Source organism: Chenopodium album, chromosome 14, assembly GCF_948465745.1.
Source record: "Chenopodium album chromosome 14, dcCheAlbu1.1, whole genome shotgun sequence".
In the NCBI taxonomy this organism is placed as follows: domain Eukaryota; kingdom Viridiplantae; phylum Streptophyta; class Magnoliopsida; order Caryophyllales; family Amaranthaceae; genus Chenopodium; species Chenopodium album.
Window position 1 is genome coordinate 47,513,446 of NC_137847.1, and position 19,123 is coordinate 47,532,568.

A 19,123-nucleotide genomic window follows, 5' to 3' on the forward strand; every position below is an offset into this window, starting at 1 on the left:
TTAGAAGATTCAGCTTTATACAACAAAGCCTCTAAGGAACAAAACCGACTTAAACACTCGATTTTAAGACACTCGCCCGATCGGGAAACTAGGCCGCCCGATCGGGCCTGCTTTTTCACGCCCAGCAGCCGACTTCTTGTGGAGTTAGCCTTCCATTTGCTTTAGGCCCAAACCTCTCTCTAATCACTATTTGGCTCATCTACTAAAATTCATGATACTTGTTTGGTTCTGTAGACACCCAAATGTTTCTCCCCAAAACCAAACCCAGTGATGAATACCTTTTGCGTCAAATGATTATCGAATGAGGTGAAAGTGTGAAAGGTCAGGTGTTGCGGTTGGTTTTTATTAAAAATTCTTTCTTTCTGTTTTCGAAAACAACTCTATTTTATGAAAACAACCAATCCAGTTTAGTTTGTTCCACGACAAGGGTCCAATAATGTGTAGTTGGATGGGGCTTGCAAAGAGCTTTCCAACGATATATTATAAGCCCAATTCTGATGAATAATGAGGAAGTTATGGCCAAAATACTAAACTAGGTCCGGTTTGATTTTTACATGCGGCCCAATGATCTAGGGGAGGGCCTCTAATTATTATTCCTAAAGTTATTAGAATTAATTATATTCTTCTAGAATTCTCTAGAAGGTTCTCTTTAATCCTAATAAGATTAAAATTAATAATTATATTTTGATGAATTTTATTTGGAATAAATTATTATTTTATGAAAAATACGATTTCAGTTTCCATACGGACTTTACAAACCGATTTTAATTGATAAGTGGACTCCGTGTTTGAAAGCGCATAGGAATCTAGGCAGTCGCCACGCGACAGACCCTGTCGCCAGGCGATAAGGTCGGTTTTGCAGCGATAGAGTGGAGTTTTATTCCTTATCAAATTCTACCTATTTCCGGACTTTTTTCTTATAAATAGGGTCCTGAACCTCCGTTTTTATTCATCAACGATCTACAATTCACAATCATCAATTATCATCAATCACCTAGTTCTCTAAACTCTCTCTAGCTTTTCACAAACAAAATTCCGCATTCACGAGATCTAGAAACACCTAGCCGAGTTCGAAGTTGCCTTCGCCCTAGACGTGAAAGGTTATAATTTCTGAGGGTTTGGTCCCTAATCTCTTTTTAATCTTTATTTAATTTAATTGTTTATTTTGTATTTTCCTTGAAGTTACTAACGCGTGTATTTTGTTATTAGAAAGAGATACGAGGCATCAAAGTATGTAATCTTATTGCTCTATTCTTGTAGAAAGCATGTTTAAATTTGTTTAATTCCTAGTATCATGCTTAGGTTGTTATTATTGCTTTCTAGTATCATGTTTAGGGTGCCTTTTACTCTTTTCTAATATCATGTTAGTACCATGTTAGGTTTAAAGCTTTGATTTTTATTGCTTAGTGACATGCTAGGATTTGTTATTAATCTTGTTAGTATCATGCCTAGGATCTTGCTATTATATTTAAGCTTTATTATTAACATGATTATAATTGTTATGATTATTGTAATTATCATGCTGCTTGATGTTTATTCATTGTTATTGCTTGATCACGCCTTTTATGCATGTTTAAAGGGAATTTGTACTTGTAATCACGCTTAATAAGATAATTAATAATCTTGTTTAGGTTAATCTGATTATAATTCAAGTGATCGCCAATAATAGTTTTCTTGTGCATTAAATTCAACCAACATAGATAAACAGGTTTAGGGTTAATCTGTTGTTTTCATGTTAGTCAGAAAGCGCACATGAATACGAGAAGAATAAAGTAGAGGCCTATTATTAGGGCAGGTTCAATCTCTTTTAGGTTGGATTTGTACCCTTATCCCCGAACCCTATTTGGTTCAAGACCTTTTGGAGTTGACGATCTCATGGATCGTTAAGAGGTGTAATCTTCACCTTGTGAACGGTTTACAAGTTCCTAAAACTTGTTGGCGACTCTTTTGCTCTAGCTTCATTGCCTTTGGACACCACCATACTTAAGTGTATGATCACAGTGGGGTTCAAGTTTGGGGTAATGCTTGAAATATTCCCTACAAGTTCGTACTAGTAATATGAACTTTGTAGCTTGCTTATTTAATTAAGCACTTAATCATTGAACTAAATTTATCCAGCTCGGCCTTGGCCATTTAATATACGGTCATAAAATACAATTAAACTCCAATATCTTTGTAGTGGCTCAATAAGCTCGGAAATCGACAAATCTACAAATTCCTACAAAATAATACCAACTCTATAAAAACACTAGAAAAGGTATATTAGTAATAAAAATAGCTCCGTAGAGCTCAAATAAGCACAAATATGACCATGGGATGAGGAATAAAAATATATATTACATAGATTCATCAGCTAGTCGTCCTCCTTTCAACCGGTGGATCACCAAGAGGTCCAATAGGAGTTATGAGACCCTTAGCATGAAGTTGATCAAACGCCGTGTCATAACTCATGCCAATAAGTGTGAAGTTCCTCCTAAATGGATTCTTTTGCCCCTGATTGTTCATGGCAGGGACCTCATTCAAGTTAAAGGTGCCAACATTGTTTGAGTGGGTAGTTTTGGAAGAAGAAGGATTGTTGTTCTTCTTTCCTTTCCAGCCACTGTTGGAGTTGCTAGCAGCTTTTTGTTTTGCAAGGTCGTCTTCAATATTGATTCTTATGTCATAGACAGCCTTGAAAGTACTCAAGTTGCTTTGGTATTTGAGATGTTTTGAGTACTTTTCTTGGAGGTTCTTGATGAACATCCTCACAGATTCTTTTTCAGTAGGAACCTCGACCATCTTAGAAGAAGTTTCCCTCCATTCGTTCTCCTTTTGTTTCAACATCTCCAGTTCTCTATGGTCGGTCTCAACATGAATGTTGCACTTGTATCTATCAATGAAAATGTTTGTTATAGAGTCCCAAGAAGAGATCTTCTCTTTGTTTAGGGAAAAAAACCATTGTTGACAAACAGTTTTTAGAGATCAATAGTGAAAACAACGAATGGAAAACTTTCCTATCAATCCCCTTGATATTCATTATAGTTTTGAAAGCTCTTAAATAAAAATAGGGATTGTCAGTTGGCTTGAATCTAGGGATGTCATTGGCATTGAACTTCTGTGGAAGAAGTTCCTTGTCCACCGAGACCCCTTGTGAGCTAATTCCCTGAAATTTGTAGTCGTTGGAAATTTTTCTCAAGCTTTCTTCCATATGCTCAAGCTATTGTTGCCTAGTAGGGTCGTTGACTTGAAGAGCGAGAGTTTTGAACATCTCGGTCAAGTTAGTCATATTTTGTCTCAACTCATCAACTTCCTGTTGCGTAGCCATTTTCTTAGCTTTCCATCTTTGACGGATTGGTTTATTGAAGAGTAGTACTTAAATGAAGGTGTTGTCTTTGATTAACCGTCCTTCTCTTCTTGACCAAGCGCTATAATATTAAACCATTGATTTTAAATGACTCGATTCAAATTGACTTTGACTTTTATTGGTTTTAAAAGGCAAAAAAAGAAAAAAAAAATGGGGTGCATTTTTGGGAATCAAGTTTAATGGTTTAAGCAACATGATTATGTTGGGAGGATTAATATCCGACTTACCCCCCTAAAAAAAATTACAAAAAAACACGCACGCACAAGACTCTCTATATATGGTCATAGTGAAACATACATAAAGTGTGTGCTTTAAAATAGTGAGTGAAAGTGGCATGCTTTGACACTTGTGTAAGACCATGGGACTATGTGCCTAGACTCGATTAAAGATTAAATGAGACTTCAATTGTTAATAAGTTAATTAGACATACTTGGCGCGAAGACACAAACAGAACACTGGACCATCACGTAAATAATGGTACTGTCGCGTCACGCCAGAGCCATCGCGTCACAATGGACATCTGCGTGTCGCGCCACAGGCCAGACTTCCGCGTCATTATTGAAACGTCAGTCTGCACCTGTTTCCAGCGTTCTGCTCTAAAAAGGGAGAGCCTATAGTCGTGCTAAGTCATGTTTATTTAATTTTATTAAACTTTAATCATTCATTAATCACTTAATTAATTAATCAAATTCCTATATAGTCATTAATCAGTTTATTTAGACTCATACACAAGTCAAAAAACGGTTAGTGTAAAAACATACAAGCTATGCACAAGCAAGACACAAGTAGTCAAGTAGGCATAATATGATGCAATGAGTTTACAACCTAACCATGGCTCTAGTTCTCTAAAGTTCAAGAATTATGGTTAGTCAAAATAAGGTCCATGATTATGAGTCAGGATGCATCGCGCGGAAGCCTTACCTTTGAAAGGATTGGCGCGTATGGATGGGACCCCACAAGTTAAAATTGTTTCCATGGTTTGGTGAATTCACAAACTAGCATGTACCCTTCGTTGCAATGAGCATTTGATTGGGTAGATGGAGCGTGAATCCCCAGAGGGTTATGGCCATATGTAGAACACATATGGGTTTTAGAAAAGAGAGAAAAACTTAATCAGGAAGTAAAATCGAGCAAACAGTACTAGAACCAGTCAAAGAAAGAAGACAGACGTCTGGCTCGGTATTGGAAGAACCTGGCGCGAGAAAACAGGGACCATCACGAGGAGATGGCCCTGTCGTGCCACGATGTTTCCATCGAGTTGCGACAAAGCCATCGCGCTGCGATGGGCTCTGTTATCTCAGCAACAGTTCCTACATGCTTTAGCAGTTTTCTGTGTTCTTAGAATTTTTTGATTTTCGCAGCGTTTTTTCGATTCTAGTTGTGAGAGATATTTCCCAAATTTCTTACGTGTAAAAAGCCTATGTTTTTCGCGCATTACGGATGGTCTTTCCAATGCGGACCTTTTTATGCTTATGCCAATAATGTAATCAAAATTACGCACATGAATACTTAGAACTTTTCGAGTCTCATCCACTCATTCTAAAATATTGCCAAAATAAATTTTAGGAATTAAAATAGAAATCGTCCCCAGTGGAGTCGCCAAAAACTGTAGGGAATAATTTCAAGCATCCCACACTTGAGCCCCACTGTGATCATACACTTAAGCATGGTGGCATCCCCAGGAAATGAGCTAGAGCAAAAGAGTCCCCAACAAGTTTAAGGAACTAGTAAACCGTTCACAGGGTGAAGGTTACACCCCTTCACGATCTATGAGATCGCTAACTCCATAGTGGTCCGGAAAAAAGAGATTGAACCTACCCTAAATAGGCCTCTACTTTATTCTTCTCATATTCATATGCGCTTTTTAAGCGTGATTAACATACAATCAATATATTAATCTTAAACCTGTTTAATCTATGTTGGTTGAATATTAATGCACAAATAATTCTATTATTGGCGATCACTTGAATTAAAATCATATTAGCCTAAATCAAATTATTAATTATCTTTTAAGCGTGATTTCAAGTACGAATTCCCTTTAAACCTGCAAGAGACGGCGTGATCAAGCAATAACAATAATATCAAGCAACATAATAAATCGATACAACAAATCATCATCATCATAATAATATTCTCATCAAAGCATAATATTAGCAAGATCCTAGGCATGATATTAAAAAGATTAATAACAACTCCTAGCATGTCACTAAGCAATAAAAATCAAAGCTTTATTCCTAACATGATACTAACATGATAGAAGAAAATAGGAAGCAATCAAAACATGATACTAGAAAGCAATAAATAACATCCTAACATGATACTAGGAATTATTATAATCTAAGCATGCCTTCTAAAGATATATAGCAATAAAACAACTTACTTTGTTTCGTATCTCTTTCTATCAAAACAATACACACGTTACAAGTAACTTCAAGGAAAATAGTAAATAGTAAATCTAATCAAAGAATTGAAATAAGATTTAGGACCAAACCCTCGGAAATTATCAACCTTTCACGTCTACGGCGAAGGAAACTTTGAGCTTGGTTAAGTATGTCTAAGTCTCGTGCTGGACGAATGGTGTTTGAAAAGGTTAGGTTTAGAAAGAGGGAGAAAGAATAAGCTTCTAGCTTAAAGAGAGAGAGAATAGAATAGATAATTGTTGATGATTGAAAACGAGGAAATACGACCCTAATTATAGAGAAAACATCCGAAAACGATAGAAAAGAATTAGAACTCGAATCGAAGTAAAACTGCACCCATCGCGGCACGATGGACCTGTCGTAGTGCGATGGTGCCGCTGGATAATTTTTAGTCGTACGGAACCCTTTTTCCATTATAATTGAATAATTAGAGTCCGTACTTTATCATTTAAAATCAGATTAAATCCTTTAAAACACTTATTTTATTCCAACTAAAATTCTTTATCTTTTCTAAAAATATAATTATTAATCCTAATGTCCTTAGAACTTAAAATAACCTTCTAGATTATTCTATATAATTAAAGTAATTCCTAATGACTTTAGGAATGACAATTTATGGACCCTCCACTTGATCATTGGGTCACCCATAAAACTCATTTAATATCCAATTTAATATTTGTGCCATAATTTCCTTATTATTCATCATAACTGGGCTTATAATATATCGTTGGAAAGCTCTTTTTAAAACCCATCCAACTACACTATTATTGGACCCATATCATGAACCAAGATAAATTGGATTGGACATTTTCATAAATAAGGTACGAAAAGAAACAAAAAGAAATATTTTCATTAAAAATAGAGTAATCACGAGACTCTTTAACAATTCACCTCGTTCGATAATCAAATGACGTGAAAAGTACTCATCACTGGGTTTGGTTTTTGGGGAGACACAATTAGGTGTCTACAGTGGCCGTCATATTAGGCAACTTTGCCGCAGGCGGCCCTACCATGAAAGGAATCAAGCATGATGCTTGGAAATTGGGGAATGACAGGCTATAGTCGTAATCACCTAATCAAAAATAATTCCTAAGTCCACTAACTATGTAGATAGGGAAGAAGGGTAGCACCACGGGGAAACAAGTAAATTTATTTCTAATTAATCAAAAGTAATTTAAATTATCAAGTAACCAATTTGTTGTTATTTAAGAGAACTAAACTACTAGGAATAAAAGTAGGGAGAAATAAAAGTAGGGAAAAATCAATGAATAAAAGACCTAGGGCATAGGTTCACCAATAAATAATATTCCAAGGTAAAACATAACAATCAATCATCAATGCATCAATTAATCAGATCATAAAGGACTTTCGCTATGTATTACAATCATAGAGTTAATTTACCGGTATTAAGTTTCATCTCTCGAGTCTCGACTTAACCATTTATAAATTAGTCCGCCTATTGAAACTAAGCCTAAATATCAATTCTCATCTCTCGAATCTCGAATCCATATTGCATAACTCATACAATTAAACCAGGCCTAATCTAATTGCATAGCATTAAATCAATCAATAGGAAATTAATCAAGCATTGACAATCAACAATCATAATTTACCCCTTCATATAATTCATGGATCCCCGTAAACCCTAGAAAGAAAATTACTCACGCATAATTAAATCTAAACTAATCAAAGCAATTAAACAAGTCATGATGAATCAAAGAAATAAAATTACTGAAATTAATAGAGAAGAAATCATTACCAAAATTAACGGAAAGAATGAGTTGAATCAAGAACAAAGTGTAGAGTTGTAGAGAGAGAAAATAAAATTAAGTAGAGAGAGAAAATCTAAAAGAAGAGGTCACTAATACCAAAAACACTAAATCGTCCTTATACTAAACTCCTAACAAATCCTAATTAAAACTAAGTAAATCGCCGAAAACACCCCATCAGAAACACACGCTCGATCGGGCGAAGGGCCGCCCGATCGGGCCCGTCTTTTCCTTCACCTCCTGAATCTGGGCAGCCGCCCGATCGAGCCAAAGGTTGCCCGATCGGGCCCGGCTATGCTTGGACTTGGATTGGGCTTCACTTCTTAGCCCACTCCGAATTTCCACTTTGAGACTTGAATACTCGCTGTCCAATGCTCGGTATTTCACATGTCGAGCCCTTAATCACCGGCTCGATGACTCTAATCGGCCCTGGGCTATGAAAAGTGGTCGTGCTCTTCCAATGCTCGTAGTCGCTCCATAAAATCCCGGGAAAATGCTCCAAAAGTGCAATTCCCTACAAAACTCAACCAAAACTACGAAAACACTAGAAAACACCAGTTAGTAATAAAAGTGGCTCTAATGAGCCAAAAACACTACCAATTATGACCAAGGGACGGGGGTAGAATACTTTATAAAATAGACATATCAAACTCCCCCAAGCCAAACCCTTGCTTGTCCCTAAGCAAGGCAATGAATCAAAACAAACCATAACTTCACCCAAATCAAATCAAAAATCCACAACATAACTCAAGGCCAATCCAACAAACATGCATCAAAATCAATCACTCAAATCCATCCGACTTCCTATCTTCCCTAACAATTGTCAAGTAGAGCAAACCACAAGAGCATATAGAATTCAAGACTAGTGCTCACACACTCAACTCTCATTTATGTGGCGAGTAAAGAATATACTCGATCGCTCTCCAACCACCCCTTTATTGTGAACAATGCCCTGCCAAACTCACAACACTCGTGTGTTTAAAGAGAATAGCACTCAACCTAGATAGTCGACTTGAAATACATCAAGTCATCCTTCACATTGATAAACAACTACTTTCACATCTACACAATTCTATGCACAAAGGTCGAAAGGTCTTTAAAGCTTGTAATGTAAGGCTAGGGTAAAAGGTAGGATAAATTTGGGAAAATGTGAGAGTAAGCCATGCTCAAGGGAGCCATATCCTAATAAAACCCAAGGTCAAAAACAAGTAATGACCATATCATCTCCAATATAACCAACTCCACCAAAAATTCACCAAACAAACCAACCAATATTAACAATATTTTCCAACACTTATAACTTCACTCATAAAAATATGATAATATAGAACTTGAGTGAAATAGCAAACCTTAAACAATTTTTTTTATCATGGAACTTGATTTTTTTTATTTGAATTTTTTCCTTGAGCAACCTTCAATTAGAACACTTGAACATTGAAACAATTTTTTTCTTTTGCTCTTTTTTTTTTTATCTCACATTGGAATTTTTCAACTTTGAAACATAAATTGTCAACATTTTTTTCCAATCACAATATCAAAAGAACAATCACTCTTCTTTTTTTTCACATTGTGCAAATTAAGTGCACATCACAACTCCCTCACCTCACTAACTAATAGCTCCCCCAAAGCCAAGCTTGGGACTAGTAACCAATGGGGCTTAATTAGGCTTGTAATGTGGCTAAATAAACAATGAAAGGGCACAAGCAACAACATGTGTAGCAAAAGGGAACAAATGCATCTAAATCGTCTGAAGGCTACCTAAAAGAATGAACGCCTTCGTCCTCCACATTGTGCATAATAGTGAATCATATAAACATTACTCATAGTCACAAATCAATACTCAGATTCATTGATATACCAGGAACTAACACACATTCCTTACCAAATCAACTAGTCAAGCACTATATTCACAAGTAGTTGGACAAAATTGACGCAAGTTAAGGTTCCAAGGCAATCAAACATCAAATCATGACCAACTAATCCGCAATATTCGTTATCAATAACCAAGAGTCAAAACAATTTTTTTCAAGGGGCACAGGGAAGCATGATTCATTTTCTTCATTGGAACGTATTTTTGTTTTTTCAAAAGCAACAAAACTACTCTAACAAAAAATCTATACTAGAAAGCAATAAAAAGAAGAAAAGAGAAAGAGAGTAATACCATATATACAAGATTATCTCCCCCCAAGCCAAATCAAGCAATGCCCTCATTGACTTTGGAGCGTAGCTAGAACTAGCTACTCCTCATCATCATCCTCATCCTCATCCATCCTAACATAGTCACCACCATGGCTAGAGCCAACACCTCCATAGCTCGAACCAACACCTCCATGACCCGAACCACCTGCAAAATAGTTAGGATCCACATTCCCCCCAATCCCACCAAAAGGGACATCGGCCCCATAACCATGGACCGAAGAATAGTCCACGTAACTACCAAAAGCACCGGGGGTCAAATACCCTCCTTGAGGATATTGAAACCAATCGGGAACGAGAGCCTCGGGGGGAATAGCCCCTCGGCAAGCATAATCATCATACATAGGGTATAAACCCCTCCCTAGGTTTCTCTCCACGTGCCCAACCCGTATATCTAGAGAACCTACTCTAGAGTCAAGGTTTTGAACCAAACCCTCCACCCTTCCTTGACCCCTCTCGATCCTATCAAGTTGGCTCCTTAAAGCCAAGAAGTCATATGGTGCATTGGGATCGATGTTGTAGTCAAGGGAAGAAGTAGGGATATCATACATGTAGGGTTGGGGTTGTGGAGGAGGTTGGAATTGGGGTTGTGGTTGAGGTGGTAAGTGGTGAGCCTCTCGAGCCTCTCTTTGGTTACCTAGTTCAAAAGTGTAGGTGGACTTACCCTTATCGAACTTGGTGAAGTTTGGGTTAGGCAATGTGAAGGTTTGATCCCTCCTACCCGACTCTCTATGAACTATCCACCACATCTCACTAGGTTGAGTCACGCTATGGGTAGGTTGGATCCAGTTGAGGCTTCCTAGGTATGTTAGGTCCATGAGGGTAGGGCCAACTACTTTCCTATGGTCATTGGGTGTAAAACCCAGCAATTTTACCGCAATGTGGGTGGCTAACCCACCAAAGTAGATAGGGGTCCTAGCTCTACCGGCCTCGGCCGCCTTAGCACTTCTTTGGAAGTGTTGGGCCATCCTAAGTGGGATGTTTAGCTTCTCACTCCTAGGAATCATATAGGTGCCCAATAACTCTAACTCATACCTCCTCACATTTGCCGGTTCATGCCTCTAGAAGATGGTGAGGCCAACAAATCTTTGCCAAAATTTTGGCACGGGATGTTGAATCCAAGTTCCCTTGGCATGTTGGATGTTCTCTAACACATTCCCAGTTAAAGCTAAGTAGATTTCAACACAATAATCCCTAGGTGGTTCCGTAGACCTATCGGATTTTAACTCAAAAAGTTTACCAAAATCTTTCAAAGACAATCTCACATCATTGTTAAGTAAACGAAATTGAACATGATAAACAGATGCACTAGACTTAATCAAATTAAAGGTAGAAATAAATTCCACAGTCAAGTAATCATAAGTATCATAATGCAAGTTAAATAGACCACTCATTCCAATTCCCTTAAACAATTTTTCAACATGTTTGTCAATTCCTAGTCTAGATAAGGTAGGGTGATGAACAAAACGAGTAGGAATTACCTGCCTCTCGACGAGGTTGAGCATCTTAGTCTTTTGCTCCATGCTTGTTACCACCACCTCGCTCCATCCCGGAATTTGGAGCTCCAAGTCGACCGTGGTGTCGGTTGTTGCCTTGATTGCTCACCCCTTTGAGTCCTTGATCTCTTGAACGCCATTTGAATTGATTTCTTGACAAATTGAAGCTTTCTCTCTCTTAGGGTTTCCTAAAAATTTGAGAAAAACTAGTGAAAATTAGATGGAGAATGTAGAGGAAAGTGAGGGGATGAAGAATATGTAAAAAATTTTAAGTTTTGATGGGAGAATTTGAGAAAATCTTGATTGGAAAAGTGAGTTGAAGGTATGATAATGGAGGTTAGAGAGAGAAAGTGTGAATGAAAGAGATGAAAGAAGGAAGAAAGTGAAAAGAAAAGAGGAGAAAAGAGATTAGCAGCCCCGGGTTAAAAAGGCGCGCCCGATCGGGCTCTTGTCTGCTCGATCGGGCGAAGCTCTAGAACATCAGAATGTGAGTTGCACGCCCGATCGGGCGCGAGTGGACCTTGAATTTCTCTCAATCCCTTCGCCCGATCGGGCAAGCTTCGCCCAGGATATCTTTTTGTGACACTCGATTTCTTCGTTTTTACGCCCGATCGGGCGATTTAACGCTCGATCTGAACTTCACTCTCGCGCCCGATCAGGCGAGGTCCGCCCGATCAGGCCCTTGCCCAGCTCGGAACACACATTTTTTTTAACTTTTTCTCTTTAAATCTCCTTACTTGTTGATTCGAAACCTGTACAAAAACACTTTGAAAAGGTAAAATTACACTCTCCTCACCTCTCTAAAAAAATAAAAAAAAAAAGGAAAAACAAGTCTAAAAAGCAAGAAATACGGGTTTCCTCCCGCAAAGCGTTGGTTTATCTAGGTCCCGCACGACCCTTTTACCACAATATTGCTCAAGATGAACCGGAATCGATTAGGTGAAGTAATTCAACCGCACCAATTGTAGCCCCTTCATGGTATAGCTTAAGTCTTTGACCATTTACCTTGAACTCATTACCATGCTCATCGATTTATTCTACAGAACCAAATTTATTAGCCCTTTTAACAGTAAAAGGACCCGACCACCTTGACTTTAACTTTCCTGGGAAAAGTTTAAGTCTAGAGTTGAACAACAAAACCTTGTCACCCTCTTTGAACTCTCTCGGAAGGATCATCTTGTCGTGCCATCTCTTAGTCTTCTCCTTGTAGACACGTGCACTATTATAGCCCGTCAACCTAAACTCATCAAGTTGGTTAAGTTGAATTAGCCTCTTTTCTCCCGCTAGCGTAGCATCCAAATTGAGCTCCTTAATAGCCCAATATGCCTTGTACTCTAATTCTACCGGGAGGTGACATGCTTTACCATACACAAGTCTATAAGGAGTAGTACCTATTGGGGTCTTAAATGCAATTCTGTATGCCCAAAGGGTGTCATCCAACTTATCACTCCAATCTTTCCTTGATTTTGCTACCACCTTCTCTAGAATGGCCTTGATCTCACGGTTAGAAACTTCAACTTGGCCACTAGTTTGGGGATGATAGGCTAAACCTGTCTTATGGTATACACCATACTTCTTGAGAAGGGTGTCTAACTTCCGCTCATAAAAGTGAGATCCTCCATCACTGATTATAGCTCTAGGTACTCCAAATCTTGGAAAGATGGTCTTCTTGAAAAGTCTATGGACCACCTTGGCATCATTGATAGGAGTGGCAATGGCCTCAACCCAGGATACATAGTCAACGGCGACGAGTATGTAGTGATTCCCACTTGAAGAGGGAAATGGTCCCATGTAATCCACACCCCAAACATCAAAAAGTTCAACTTCCAAAATTCCAGTTTGAGGCATCTCATACCGCCGCGAGATGTTGCCAGTCCTCTGGCAAGAGTCAAAAGCCTGCACAAAAGTGTTAGCATCCTTAAACATGGTGGGCCAATAAAAACCCGACTCATTAATTTTGGCCACCGTTTTGGTGGGACCATGATGTCCTCCATAAGGTGAGGTGTGAAAACTATTAAGAATGTCGTGAACTTCCCATTCAGGAACACACCTGCGAAATAATCCATCTGCACACTCACGAAACAAAATAGGATCATCCCAAAAATAATGCTTAACATCATAAAGGAATTTCTTTTTCTGTTAGTAGGACAAGTCAGGAGGTAGAGTACCACCCACTAAATAGTTAGCAAAATCGGCATACCAGGGGTGTTGCTCTACAACTGCATACAAGTGGTCATCAGGGGGGAAGGAGTCATCTATAGGGAGAGAATCCTTACCCTTATCATACCTGATACGTGACAAGTGATCTGCCACAACGTTCTCTACACCTTTCTCATCCTTTATCTCCACATCAAAATCCTAGAGCAAGAGAACCCAACGGAGTAGCCTAGGCTTTGATTCTGCCTTGGCGATTAAGTACTTCAAAGCTGCATGGTCAGTAAAAACAATAACTTTAGAACCAACTAGATATGATCTAAATTTTTCTAAAGCATAAATCACAACAAGAAACTCCTTCTCCTTAGTGGCATAGTTGACTTGAGCTTCATCAAAAGTTTTACTTGCATAATAGATAGCATGTAAAACTTTGTTCTCTCTCTGTCCTAGCACAGCACCTAATGCAAAATCACTTGCATCACACATGATTTCGAAGGAAAAAGTCCAATCGGGTGCACATATGATGGGTGCTGATATCAATGCTTGCTTTAACCTGTGAAAAGCCTCAAGACATTCGTCAGTAAAACCAAAAGGGAGGGACATCCTTGAGTAAAAGCTGAGTTAGTGGTTTAGCAATTTTAGAAAAATCTTTGATAAAGCGACGATAAAACCCCGCATGACCTAAGAAACTTCTCACCCCCTTAACATTAATAGGAGGAGGCAATTGCTCAATCATAAATCTTAGTTTTATCTACCTGTATACCCTTATTAGATACAATATGACCAAGAACTACTCCCTCTGTCACCATAAAGTGACACTTCTCCCAATTTAAAACCAAGTTGCATTCTTCACATCTTTTCAAAATTTTAGCGAGATTTACTAGGCATGCATCAAATGAAGACCCATTCACACTAAAATCATCCATAAAGACTTCCATGATAGACTCTATGAAATCAGAAAAAATACTCATAATGCAACGTTGAAAAGTAGCAGGTGCATTACATAAACCAAAGGGCATTCTACGATATGCAAAAGTACCATAAAGGCATGTAAATGTAGTCTTTTCTTGATCTTCAGGGTGAATCGGAATTTGGAAAAATCCAGAATATCCATCCAAATAACAAAAGAACTTATGATTAGCCAACCTCTCAAGCATTTAATCAATAAAAGGGAGAGGGAAGTGGTCCTTTTTAGTGGCGATATTTAATCTACGATAGTCAATACACATACGCCACCCTGTAACAGTTCTAGTGGGAATAAATTCATTTTTCTCATTTTTTATCACAGTCATCCCACCCTTTTTAGGAACCACCTGAACAGGACTTACCCACTTTGAGTCAGAAATAGGATAGATTATACCTGCATCAAGTAATTTCATCCCCTCTTTCTTGACTACTTCTTGTATATTAGGATTCAACCTCCTCTGGGGTTGAATACATGGCTTATAGTTATCCTCTAAATGTATCATGTGCATACAAAAATCAAGGCTAATACCCTTGAGATCATCAATACTGTACCCAATTGCCCTTTTGTGGGTTCGAAGAACTTCTAGAAGTTGGGAAGTTTGTGGGTCATCAAGTGCAGTACTAATGATCACAGGGTATACTTCCTGCTCATCAAGAAAAATATATTTCAAATGAGAAAGGAGAGGTTTTAGTTCAGGTTTCTTGACCTCTGCAGGTGTTGATTCCTAAACTAATTTCACTACCTTCATGGTCTCTTTAGGATCAAGCTCCCCTACTGAAAGAGCTTTCTCAATAGCATCCACCTCATTGCTCCAAATACTTGAATCACCTGCAGATAAATCTCCACAAAGAACTTCCTCTAAGGGATCCCTTGCAAGAACCTGTGGTAAGCTTTCTTCACAAATATCATCCATTATATCAATGACATCAATTAAGCAACAATTTTCTTCCAGCATAGGTCCTTTTAAAACCTTCCCTAAATTAAAAGTGATATTATCATCTCCTATAAAAAGGGTTAGTTTTCCATTTTTAACATCAATAATGGCTCCTGCGATATGGAGAAAAGGCCTACCTAATATAATGGGAATTTGTGTATTCTCAGCCATGTCTAACACAACAAAATCAACAGGGATAAAAAATTTACCAACTCTGACAGGGACATCCTCTAAAATACCTAAAGGGTATTTAACAGAACGGTCTTCCATCTGTAAAGTAATGTTAGTAACTTTCAAATCACTCATATTAAGCTTAGCACATACAGACGATGGCATAACACTGACACTAACACCCAAATCACATAATGCTTTATCAATGAAGACATTACCAATATGACAAGGGATAGAAAAACTACCATGATCCTTTAATTTAGTAGGGGATATATTTTGCAATAAAGCACTACATTCCTCTGTAAAAGCTACAGTTTCTACCTCATCAAAGGCCCTTTTCCTAGTCAAAATATCTTTCATAAATTTAGCATATGCAGGAACCTGAGTGATTAAATCAGTGAAAGGAACTATTACCTGCAAGTTTTTCACAACCTCTAAAAATTTACCGAATTGCTTATCAAACTTACTCTTCAAATGTCTATTAGGAAATGGTAGTTTGATAACTGGGCTCTGCACATCTCCACCCTTGTCCTGAGATTTTCCCTACAAAGAAACATTAGAAGGGTTAGTTTCTTTTTGTAGCCCTGCATGGTTAATAAGATTAGCATTTGGTACAAGGGAATCAGGATTAGCAACAGGTCCATCATCCTTGGGCATAGGGGGCCCATCATAGTGTGAACCACTCCTTAGAGTGATTGCATTGGCATGATCTGTAGGATGGATTGGTTGCGATGGTAGAGCTCCCTGCTGACGGGTTTGTAGGGTAGATGAAATCTACGCAATTTGATTATCCATGATTTTATTATGAGCTATAATCGAATCAATTTGTGCATCCCTACTCTCCATGTGCTTTTGCATGCTTGAAAGCATTGCTCTAATTTCTGACATAGCAGGATTCGAAGATGAGGAGGATCGTGACTGGTTTTTCTGGCCAGAATTAGGATGGTAATATTTTTGTTGCGATGGTGGTTGTTATTGTGTTTGTTGTGGAGGTGGAGGGTTTTGTACATTGGTACTCCGGTAGGAAAGATATGGGTGGTTCTGGAGGCCGGGATTATAAGAGTTGGAGTATGGGTTATTTTTCCTATAGGATTGGAAGGCATTAACTTGCTCTATGGAACTCCTACAATCTTGCTCCCAATGTCCTACAATTCCACAATTTTCACAAAAAGCTTCATTGTCAGCAACAGCAGAAACATTAGCTACAGAGTAAGGAACAACAGTAAGATTATCTAGTTTCTAACAAATAGATGTTAACTGAGCTTGCAAAAAGGATACAGAATCGACATTATGTTTTCCCTTGTTAGCAAACCCTCTCGGATTCCCATATTGGGAATTGTGAATTACCATGTCTTCGATAACCTCACCTGCATTTTCAACATTAAGATTCATGAATCTCCCACTAGCTGCAGAATCTAGAATTGATCTAGATGAATTTCCAAGTCCATTGTAAAAGGCTTGGATCAACTGCCATTATGCTAGATTATGGTGGGGGCATTCTCTCTGTAGATCCTTGAACCTTTCCCAAGCCTCATATAGAGTTTCATCTGGCTCTTGGGCAAAGTTCTGAATAGCACTCCTTAGTAAAGCTGTTCTCTTTGTAGGGTAATATTTATTATAAAAATACAAGGAAAGAGTTTCCTAGTAAGTAATACCAAGTGCAGTTCTATTCAAACCATTAAACCATAATTTAGCTTTTCCACATAAAGAAAAAGGAAAAAGAATCTCCCTGATTTGGTCTTATGTGACCCCAGCTTGTCTAATGGTGTTGCAATATTGGCAGAAATCTGCAATGTGAAGATTAGGATCTTCACCCTTAGCTCCACTGAATTGCTTCCTCACTATCATCGTGATAAATTGGGGTTTGATTTCAAATTTCACTCCATCCAGGGCCGGAGTAGGAGTAAGGTGTGGAAAATCTGTCAGGGACGGCTGCGAATAATCGCTGAGCTTCTTAGGTGCTGTCATCTCTGATTCTGAATCTGAAGGAACTTCTGAATCATTAGAATCAGTTGGAGGGTCTCTGTTATTATCGTTATCCCCAGAACACGCCAGGATTTGTCTATAAAGATTCTTTTGTCTATGGAAAAAGCGCTCGATCTCAGGATTGAATGGAATATAACCTGATCTGGAACACCTGGGCATAAATAAAGAACTAAAAGACAAATATGGGAATTGCCTCAAAGAACTAACGTTCTCTGAGACAAGAGGGAATAATCTAGACTACAAAAAAAAAAAACAATCAGAAATAAAAATAAAATTGTTTCCCCGGCAACGGCGCCAAATTTTGACAAGCTAAAGTCATAATCACATAATCAAAAATAATTCCTAAGTCCACTAACTATGCAGATAGGGAAGAAGGGTCGAACCACAGGGAAACAAGTCAATTTATTCCTAATTAATCAAAAGTAATCTAAATTATCAAGTAACCAATTTGTTGTTATTTAAGAGAACTAAACTACTAGGAATAAAAGTAGGGGAAAATCAATTAATAAAAGACCTAGGGCATAGGTTCACCAATAAATAATATTCCAGGGTAAAACATAACAATCAATCATCAATGCATCAATTAATCAGATCACAAAGGGCTTTCGCTACGTATTACAATCACAGAGTTAATTTACCGGTATTAAATCTCATCTCTCGAGTCTCGACTTAACCATTTATAAATTAGTCCGCCTATTGAAACTAAGCCTAAATATTAATTCTCATCTCTCGAATCTCGAATCCATATTGCATAACTCATACAATTAAACCATGCCTAATCTAATTGCATAACATTAAATCAATCAATAGGAAATTAATCAAGCATTGACAATCAACAATCATAATTTACCCCTTCATATATTCATGGATCCCCGTAAACCCTAAAAAGAAAATTACTCACGCATAATTAAATCTAAACTAATCAAAGCAATTAAACAAGTCATGATGAATTAAAGAAATAAAATTACTGAAATTAATAGAGAAGAAATCGTTACCAAAGTTAACGGAAAGAATGAGTTGAATCAAGAACAAAGTGTAAAGTTGTAGAGAGAGAAAATAAAATTAAGTAGAGAGAGAAAATCTAAAAGAAGAGGTCACTAATACCAAAAACACTAAATCGTCCTTATACTAAACTCCTAACAAATCCTAATTAAAACTTAGTAAATTGCCGAAAACACCCCATTAGAAACACGCGCCCGATCGGGCGAAGGGCCGCCCGATCGGGCCCGTCTTTTTCTTCACCTTCTGAATCTGGGAAGCCGCCCGATCGAGCCAAAGTTTGCCCGATCGGGCCCGGCTATGCTTGGACTTGGATTAGGCTTCACTTCTTAGCCCACTCCGACTTTCCACTTTGAGGCTTGAATACTCGCTGTCCAATGCTCGGTATATCACATGTCGAGCCCTTAATCACCAGCTCGATGACTCGAATCGGCCCTGGGCTATGAAAAGTGGTCGTGCTCCTCCAATGCTCGTAGTCGCTCCATAAAATCCCGGGAAAATGCTCCAAAAGTGCAATTCCCTACAAAACTCAACTAAAACTACGAAAACACTAGAAAACACCGATTAGTAATAAAAGTGGCTCTAAAGAGCCAAAAACACTGCCAATTATGACCAAGGGACAGGGGTAGAATACTATATAAAATAGACATATCAGGGTGAAGGACGAACCCTTCCTGGAAGTGACGGT

The 19,123-nt window shown here is 38.1% G+C and overlaps 1 non-coding gene across 1 annotated transcript; it reads left to right on the plus strand.

Annotated features, from left to right (window-relative positions):
- Window positions 1-16,930: 16,930 nt before the first annotated feature.
- On the plus strand, window positions 16,931-17,037 carry LOC145580502 (small nucleolar RNA R71). Its single transcript, XR_014099527.1, has one exon. It is a non-coding gene; the product is annotated as a small nucleolar RNA R71 (small nucleolar RNA).
- Window positions 17,038-19,123: the final 2,086 nt, after the last annotated feature.